The sequence below is a fragment of the Mus pahari genome, chromosome 23 (genome assembly GCF_900095145.1).
Source record: "Mus pahari chromosome 23, PAHARI_EIJ_v1.1, whole genome shotgun sequence".
NCBI classification, from domain to species: domain Eukaryota; kingdom Metazoa; phylum Chordata; class Mammalia; order Rodentia; family Muridae; genus Mus; species Mus pahari.
In genome coordinates, this window is record NC_034612.1 from 33,625,495 (window position 1) to 33,633,625 (window position 8,131).

The 8,131-nt window shown below is 47.5% G+C and overlaps 1 pseudogene; it reads right to left on the reverse strand.

Annotated features, from left to right (window-relative positions):
* Positions 1–946: 946 nt before the first annotated feature.
* Positions 947–3,179, reverse strand: LOC110339149 (annotated as a pseudogene).
* Between the last annotated feature and the right edge of the window lie 4,952 nt (positions 3,180–8,131).

Sequence of the window (8,131 nt, forward strand, 5' to 3'; positions counted from 1 at the left end):
AGTACCAAAGTCTGAGTTCATTCCCCGGTGCTTACTGTACCAAGGTCTGAGTTCAATCCCCGGTGCTTACAGTACCAAAGTCTGAGTTCATTCCCCAGTACTTACCGTACCAAGGTCTGAGTTCAATCCCCGGTGCTTACAGTACCAAAGTGCTTGGAATAGCAAGGTCTGAGTTCATTCCCCAGTGCTTCCAGTACCAAGGTCTGAGTTCAATCCCCGGTGCTTACCGTACCAAGGTCTGAGTTCATTCCCTGGTGCTTGGAGTAGCAAGGTCTGAGTTCAGTCCCCGACACTGCAATCCCCCGTGGTGGAGCTTCAGAGACAGGAGGACCCCTGGGGTGTGCTGGTCAGCCAGTCTAGTTAAATACCCAGCTGCAGGCAGAGTGGGCTGGAGGGTGGTTGGCATACACCTTTAATCCCAGCAGAGGCAGAGGCAGGCGGATCTCTGTGAATTTGAGACCAGTCTCATCTACAGAGTGAGTTCTAGGACAGTCAGAGCTACACAGAGAAACCCTGCCTTGAGAAAAAAAATTAAAATAAAAGAAGAAGAGGAGGAAGAAGGAAGAAAAGGAGAAAGAAACCTGACATCAACCATCAACCTGTGACCTTCCAGCACATTGCGCGCATGCACACACACACACACACACACACACACCACTCACACAAACACAGTCACATACATGTGAGGTGTAAACATATATACATGCATGAATGCATACACATATGCACATTCTACACACACAAACATGAAAACAATATATAGATTTTAATGAAATAGTTGAGAACAATGCAAATTGTAACTCTTTTTAAAGGAAATTATATAATTCTGTATATTCTTATTTCATGTTTTTATCTATGTATTTTCTTTCTTTTGGTCTTTTTTTTTTTTTTTTGCTTGATCAATATGTTTACTGTCTTTATGAAAAAGTCTTCATGGAAAATTGCTTTAGCTTTCAGCAGCCCTTCCCTGGGCTCTGAGGAAGCTTGCCTTCTTTTGAGCAACCTGGTCTTTCTTCTGGGCAAGAGACATTTGGGAGGATTCCACTTCTTCTTCTCTCGTGGGCTTCTTCTCATAGACTGGATTCTCTCCAATAGCAGCATGAGCTTTCTTAGACATCTCCTCCATCACCTCTGGAGGTACGCTGTTCTTGATGTACTGAGAGAACTGTTTCTTGTACGCACCTTCATCTTCCTCCATTAGGTAGCGCATGTAGCCTGCCACGTCCTGATCCATGATGTGCTTCTGATGTACCTCTGCATTGAACTCCTTGCTTTCAGAGTCATAACTAGGGAATCGTTTGGTACTATGAGGAATAGACAAGCCTCCATCCATAGCTCCCTTCAGGGCCCCAAAAACTTTATTGCCAGTTGTAGTTCAGGCAAGACCTGCATCCAGATAGCAAGTGAAGGCACCAGGCTGACCATCAGTGCTTTTCACATTGTATTCACCTCCACTTGGTCTTCATAGATCTTGTCCATGCCAAACCCATTCAGAAGCCTGTGGGCCAGCAGCAGGCCAGTGCAATAGGCTGCAGCATAATTTGCCAGGCCAACTTTCATACCATATTTTGGAAGTTCATGTGCATATGTGGCACAGATGATCATATCCCCTTCTATACGGGCATATGCAATCTGGCAGATGATTTCTCTGTTAGTTACACGAACTGTTATCCTATATCCTATATCTGGGTGTGTTGTACTTATTCTTTTTTTGTTTGTTTGTTTGTTTTTGTTTTGTTTTTCGAGACAGGGTTTCTCTGTGTAGTCCTGGCTGTCCTGGAACTCACTCTGTAGACCAGGCTGGCCTGGAACTCAGAAATCCGCCTGCCTCTGCCTTCCAAGTGCTGGGATTAAAGGCGAGTGCCACCACTGCCCGGCGGCCTTATTCTTGACAACTTTCACAAACCCCATCCTGCGGAACAGAGACCCGCAACCGCAGCTCCACGCAGACCTGCAGAGTCAGCCGCACTAGGGGGAAAAAGCTCTTTTGGTCTTGATGACAGGATCTCAGGCCCTACAGGTTGGCCTTAGACTCACTGTTGATGAACTTGACCTAGATTTCTTGATCTTCCTGTCTCCGTCTCTCAAGTGTAAGGAGTGCAGGTATGTCTGGATTTATCTTTTTATCTTTTAATATGTATTTTTTTTTGTTTTTATCTTGTTCTGGTTTTGAGACACTGTCATGTACCCAAGAGAGGCTTCAGAGTTGCTAGAGAGCCAAGAACAGCCTTAAAGTCTTGATCCTCTTGCCTCTACCTCCCTAGTGCTGGTATTCCATGGTGGAGAGCAGGACAGATGCCTGTCCATTGTCCTCTGACCTTCACATAGCCACATCCAACAAAGAAACGAAACTGAATGATCTCCACAGCAGTGAACAGTTGTTATAAGTGTGCATTTGTGCTCTTCCCCGCCCCATAGCTCCAAGATGATAGAGACCTACACTGAGCCACCCATTGGATGGACAGGGTGACCTAAAAAGAAAGCCGACAGTAGTTAGGGAAGTAATTAGTCCCACTGTTGCCATGGTGACACCAGTGGTTATACCCAGGAATCCAAGAAGAGGTGGGGCAGGAACCATTTGTTAACCATGTGGTGCTCTTTCGGGGGAACTGGCAAGGGTTCTTCTCAGGGTACTGTAATCTTGGGAAAAGGAAGACCAAGGCGTAAATCCCTGAACACCCATTGGGTAGGCAGTGGTAAACTTGAGCGCCCCGGAGGATCGGAGGGGCTGGGTGGTAGTGCTACTCAGTAGCTGATGTGCAGAGGTTAACGTCTAAAAAGATGGAGTGACCATGAAGACAGAAAGGTGGGATTGAGCCGGGCGGTGGTGGCGCAAGCCTTTAATCCCAGCACTTGGGAGGAGGCAGAGGCAGGCAGATTTCTGAGTTCGAGGCCAGCCTGGTCTACAAAGTGAGTTCCAGGACAGCCAGGGCTATACAGAGAAACCCTGTCTTGAAACAAACAAACACTAACTAACAAACAGAAAGGTGGGATTGGTGTCATCCAAGAGGAGAGACGTTGGGGAACTAAGGGCCTGTGGTGAATGGTGACTCACTTCTTCTGTTGTTCTACACTTAGAATTTGGGAGAATGGCGTGCGTACTTTGTATTTTGATTGTACCCACTGAACGATAGTGATAAATATTGTAGTGAAGCTTACCAGTGACTCTCATCTCCCATCTCCCAAGTGCCATGGGTCCTTAATTCAGAGATAAAAATCCCCCATTCCATATAAAAGTTAGAGTCTCGGGCGTGGTGGCACACACCTTTAATCCCAGCACTCAGGAGGCAGAGGCAGGCAGATTTCTGAGTTCAAGGACAGCATGGTCTACAAAGTGAGTTCCAGGACAGCCAGGGCTATACAGAGAAACCCTGTCTTGAAAAACCAAAAGAAAAAAAAAAAAAAAGAAAGAAACAAAGAAGAGTTAGAGTCTCCTCCAGAATATGCCTTATATATTCTACAAGACCAATAGAGGCAGTCTCCATAAGCCCCTGGCCAATATTGACAATAATCTCTAGAGAAAGCGAGCCAAGGTTGGGGGTGATCGAGAATGGTGTAGGTGTTATAAGGATAGCATCTCCTGCGGACAGCCTTCAGGGGAGCCGTCTCCAGACCCCACCATGCGTGGTCCGGGTGAGTTGTTGAGTGTAAGTTTCTTTAACCTCAAGTCTCTGGAGATATGCGGAGTCAGCTACCAGCAAGGGCAAGCAGGAGGAGAAAGGGACGGGAAGGCACAACCCGGTGGAGGTAGGTAGACTTGAGTCTCGCAGATGTAGGAGGCCTCGACCAGGGGAAAGCTGACTGACCTCTGGAGTCTAAAGGAGCAAGATCCTGGTAGGGTTGAAATGTAAAAACAAGTATTATTCCAAGGCAATGCTGTAGGCTTAGATTTTTTTTTTCAAAACCTACTTTAATACGGGTTCTTAATTGCTTCCCGTCCACCACACACCAGAGGTGGTAAAGAGAAAGGTTAGTAGGAAATGGGGTGTGGTGGACCTGTTTAGAAATAGTTCTTTGGGGCTGTTCCAATCTCCCTTGTCAGCAGCCCACTCCTCTAGCAATACTACTCATGAGTCAGCAATGGCAGTTCCATCCAGAAGAAACCGAGAGGGTACACCAACAAGCCGAGTCTGCGCAAATGGCGAGAAGCCACTGGACTCTCACGGGATGTTCTTTGGCAAAGTAGTCTCTATGAAGTCCTGACAAGTGAAAACCAGCCATACAAGGGCTCCAATGCCGGAGCCTCCACCACTGTCTGTGGGGTGGTATTTATAGTCTTTCTAAACATCACACATCTTCTCCTGTGTCTACTTCAGCAGAACATCCTTTCACCTGTCTGCCCCAGCAAAACATCATCTGACGCAACTGAGTTTCCAAAGAAACCAGAAATTTCCACTTCCCTTCATGCTCATAAAGCACTTAAGATGGGAAAGGTGAATCTGGCAAGGAAAACCATTGAGCTTAGTAGCAGTTGGGATAGTCACGACGACCCAAAAGAGGCCATCCATTTAGGAGAAAGAGAAATGGGATTGTGGCCAGGAGGAGAAAGAAGGACCAGGTCCCTGATGTTAACTGAGGAGGGAAGGCGGTCAGGATGAAGTTGAGGAAATTAGTGACTGGTGAAATTCCAAAGGAGGGTATGAAGATGGTGTAACAAGGGCATGAGAAGGTGTTTGAGGAGAGGTAACAGTCTAGACATAAGGCCAGGAAGTAGAATCTATACATGAGCTCAAAATGGCAGATAGAGGTTTGGGGTGGTGTTGTGGGAGGAAGCTAGTTGCAGGAGTTTTATCTAGTGTATGTGGAGTTTTCGAGAGAGCTTGATGAAGATGTCTTTGAGACATGAGATTGGTTCACTCGAACTTGCCTGAGGACCAGGAATGACAGGCGATAAGAAATGCCTATCAGGATTGATGAGCACTTTGGTTAATATTTTTTGAGAGATTTGAGACTTAAACTCAGTGCCATTATCTGACTGAAGGGAGGTTGAAACTCTGAAATGGGATGATCTCTGGGAAATCAGAGACTACCTGTGACAGAAACTCTTGTGGTGGGGAAAGTCTCTCCCCTTCCCGAGGCTCTGTCTACTAGGACCAAAAGTGTGGGTGAAGTCGAGCTGCCAATCCAAGCCAGGGTGGGGTCCCTTAGCTTGATGAGTGGGGAAAGGAAGATCCCTAAGCCCCTGTGGTGGGATTAGGCGTTTGACAAATGTTATAAGAAGCGGTGACCGCCGTTAGAGAAGATATATTCTCAAGGGTGCAATGAAATTGGGTTTTAATGAAATGAGACAAAGCCTAGCTATTAGGGTGAAGTAGCCAGTGCAGATGGGTCAGAAGTCATCCAGTGTCTGGGGATGATAGTACAGACACAGGCGGTAACATGGGGATGCCTGATGGGCTGTGAAAGAGATCCGGGCCTCCAGGAGCTCTAGCCGCCTCAATGGCTGGTCGGGTCAGTTATTCCCCTTGAAGATAATAGAATTGCCTGCTTGGTGTGATTGACAGTAGATAATGCCTACGACTGTGAGACACTGAGAAGCCCTTAGCATGGCTGCAATTTGGTCTGAGTTGGCTACTGATAATCTCCTTGTTGTAGTAGTACACACTCCCCACAGATGGCTGCATGCGACAGGAGAATATGGAAGGTATATTTGGAATCTGGATAAAGGTTTAGGGATTGTCCCTTTGTTAGTTGAGGAGACATTAGTTCAGGGGCTGGGGAGATGGCTCAGCTGTTAAGAGCACTGGCTGCTCTTCCAGAGGTTCTGAGTTCAATTCCCAATAACCTCATGGTGGCCCACAACCATCTATAATGGGATCCAATGCCCTCTCCTTTTAAGCAGGTATACATGCAGCTGGAGCAGTCATACATAAAACAAATACATAAATCTTGAAGAGAGAGATAGTTCAGCCTGTTGGTTTATGATGCTGAGAGGGCCTGTGCCCCATCCACCTGAGCATCTGAAACAACTGTGTGCCCACTTTTGCAGGGAGGAGCTGCCATCTGTGTGGCAAGTGCCTGTGAGCCCGAGGGAGTGCTCCCTTGTGAGACGTCGTTCTGGGGTTTAATGCATAAGTGAGACGGAGACCATCATGGAATTGTTCGGAATGCTAAGAGTTAGGCATGGTTGAATGAGTGTGGTACCCTATATCAATGCTGCCTGAAGAGAGAACCCAGGGGAAAGGGAGTGTCTGGAGACTCTGGTATGTTAGGAGCTAGGATAAGTGTGGGGAAAAGAAGACAGCAGAAGGTGACCCAAAGGGAAGGCCAGACACAGGCAAGGTGCCCCGTTCGTGGATAGTATGGTATAATTTGATTTGCAAGTATGCTGTGGAGCAAAGGAAGATCCCATCCCTCCTTTGCTGTGACACACACAGAGAGAGGGGAAGTCAAATCTGGAAAGTGTGGGGCCAGGGCCTAGTGGAGGGTCTGTTGAAGCTTACAGAAGGGCAAAGAGGTGCTCATGTGAAGGTCTAAGGGCTCCCTCATATAGGAGATGAACAAGAAAGGAGAAAGAGGGGAGCCAAGAGCATAAGAACCCAGACATCCCTAGGGGATAGAATTTCATCCTTGGTGAAGAGTCTGAGGGACTGAATTGAAGCATTTTCTATCTAGGGTAATGGCCATGTAAGTTGGAATAATAGCAAGTCCCAGAGGAGTAACCTGAGGATGAGCAGCTGGACCTCAGATGGTGAGACCCTCTATCCCCAGTCAGACAGAGTGTAGTAGAGTAGGGGTGTCAGCCTGGTTAATGTGTAGGGGCAGACTACAGAGGAGAAGATCATCTATGTATTGTATAAGCTTGGATTTAGGAGGAGACAAAGAGAGAAAATCAGAGGCCAGAGCCTAGCAAAATAGATGTGGGTTGTCCCGGAACCCCTGGGGTAGGACAGTCTAGGTACGTTGGGTAAAAAGTGGGTGTCCGAGTCAGTCCAAGTAAAGGCAAAGATGCTGTGTGACCCAGGGTTGAGAGGCATGGAAAAGAAGGCATCCCTGAGATCCAGGACAGAGAAATGAGAGGCCCCTGAGGGGACAGTGAAGATGAGAGCGTAGGGGTGGGGTCCTATGGGGTGGAGAGGAACCACTGCAGAACGAAGTCTGAGATCCTGAACCAAGTGGTAGGCTCTATTGGGCTTTTAAACTGTGTTAAAAGGAGAAGATGGAAGATGTGGGGCAGAAAAAGCCTTTCCCCAGGAGGTCAGCGATAGGAGGCTTATAACCCCTGAGACATCGGAGAGAGCGTGGGTGTTGGGCTTTGTAAATCAGTGACAGGAGGGGAATGTTTGGCTATAGAAGAGTTTTATGTGTCCCATACTTGGGGATCCACATGAGAGGCCGGAAGAGGGAAAAGCATGTCAGATTGTGTGGTGCAGCTGGTGAGCCTAGAGTTAAGAAGATTTGGGGAGCAAAAGAAATAGAGGCTCCCACTTTGGTTAAGAGTACCCTTCCTAAGAAGGACATGTTGGTCAGAAGGAAGGAGTGAGAAGTGGGAAGATCCCAAAAAAGTACAACCTAGTGACATTGGTAAGGCTCCCCCCTACCCAGACGGAGTGATGGGACCCCCCAAAACTGTATCAGGATGGAGTAAGTGGCCCCCCCATGTCCAGGAGGAAGGAGACAGGTCACCCTGATAGCGATGACTACCCTGGCTCCCTGTTAGAGATGGCAGTAGTTGGGCCAAGGGAGCCTGGGCAACCTCAGTTGTCCATAGCCAGAGGTTAGCTGGAAGGCGATCTGGGTCTGATGGCCACATGCTGGGAGGGACATAGGGACAGTCAACTGCCTGATGTTCCTCTTGATGGCACCTTAGACCTGGTCAGAGTGGTTTGTGAGGGTTCTGGCAGCCAGTGAGCCTCCTGACAACACTGGAAGAAGGGACCCCAAGGTTCTCTGATTTTCAGACATGAGGGAGCCTAGACAGTTGCTATGGCTGCCTGAAAAGCCTTAACCAACATCAGGTATTTCTGTTTTGGGGCTTTCTCATCTTTCCCATGATATACCTTGAAGGCCATGGCCTGTGGAGTCAGGGGTCCTTTCTTCTTCTTCTTCTTCTTCTTCTTCTTCTTCTTCTTCTTCTTCTTCTTCTTCTTCTTCTTCTTCTTCTTCTTCTTCTTCTTCTTCTTCTCCTCCT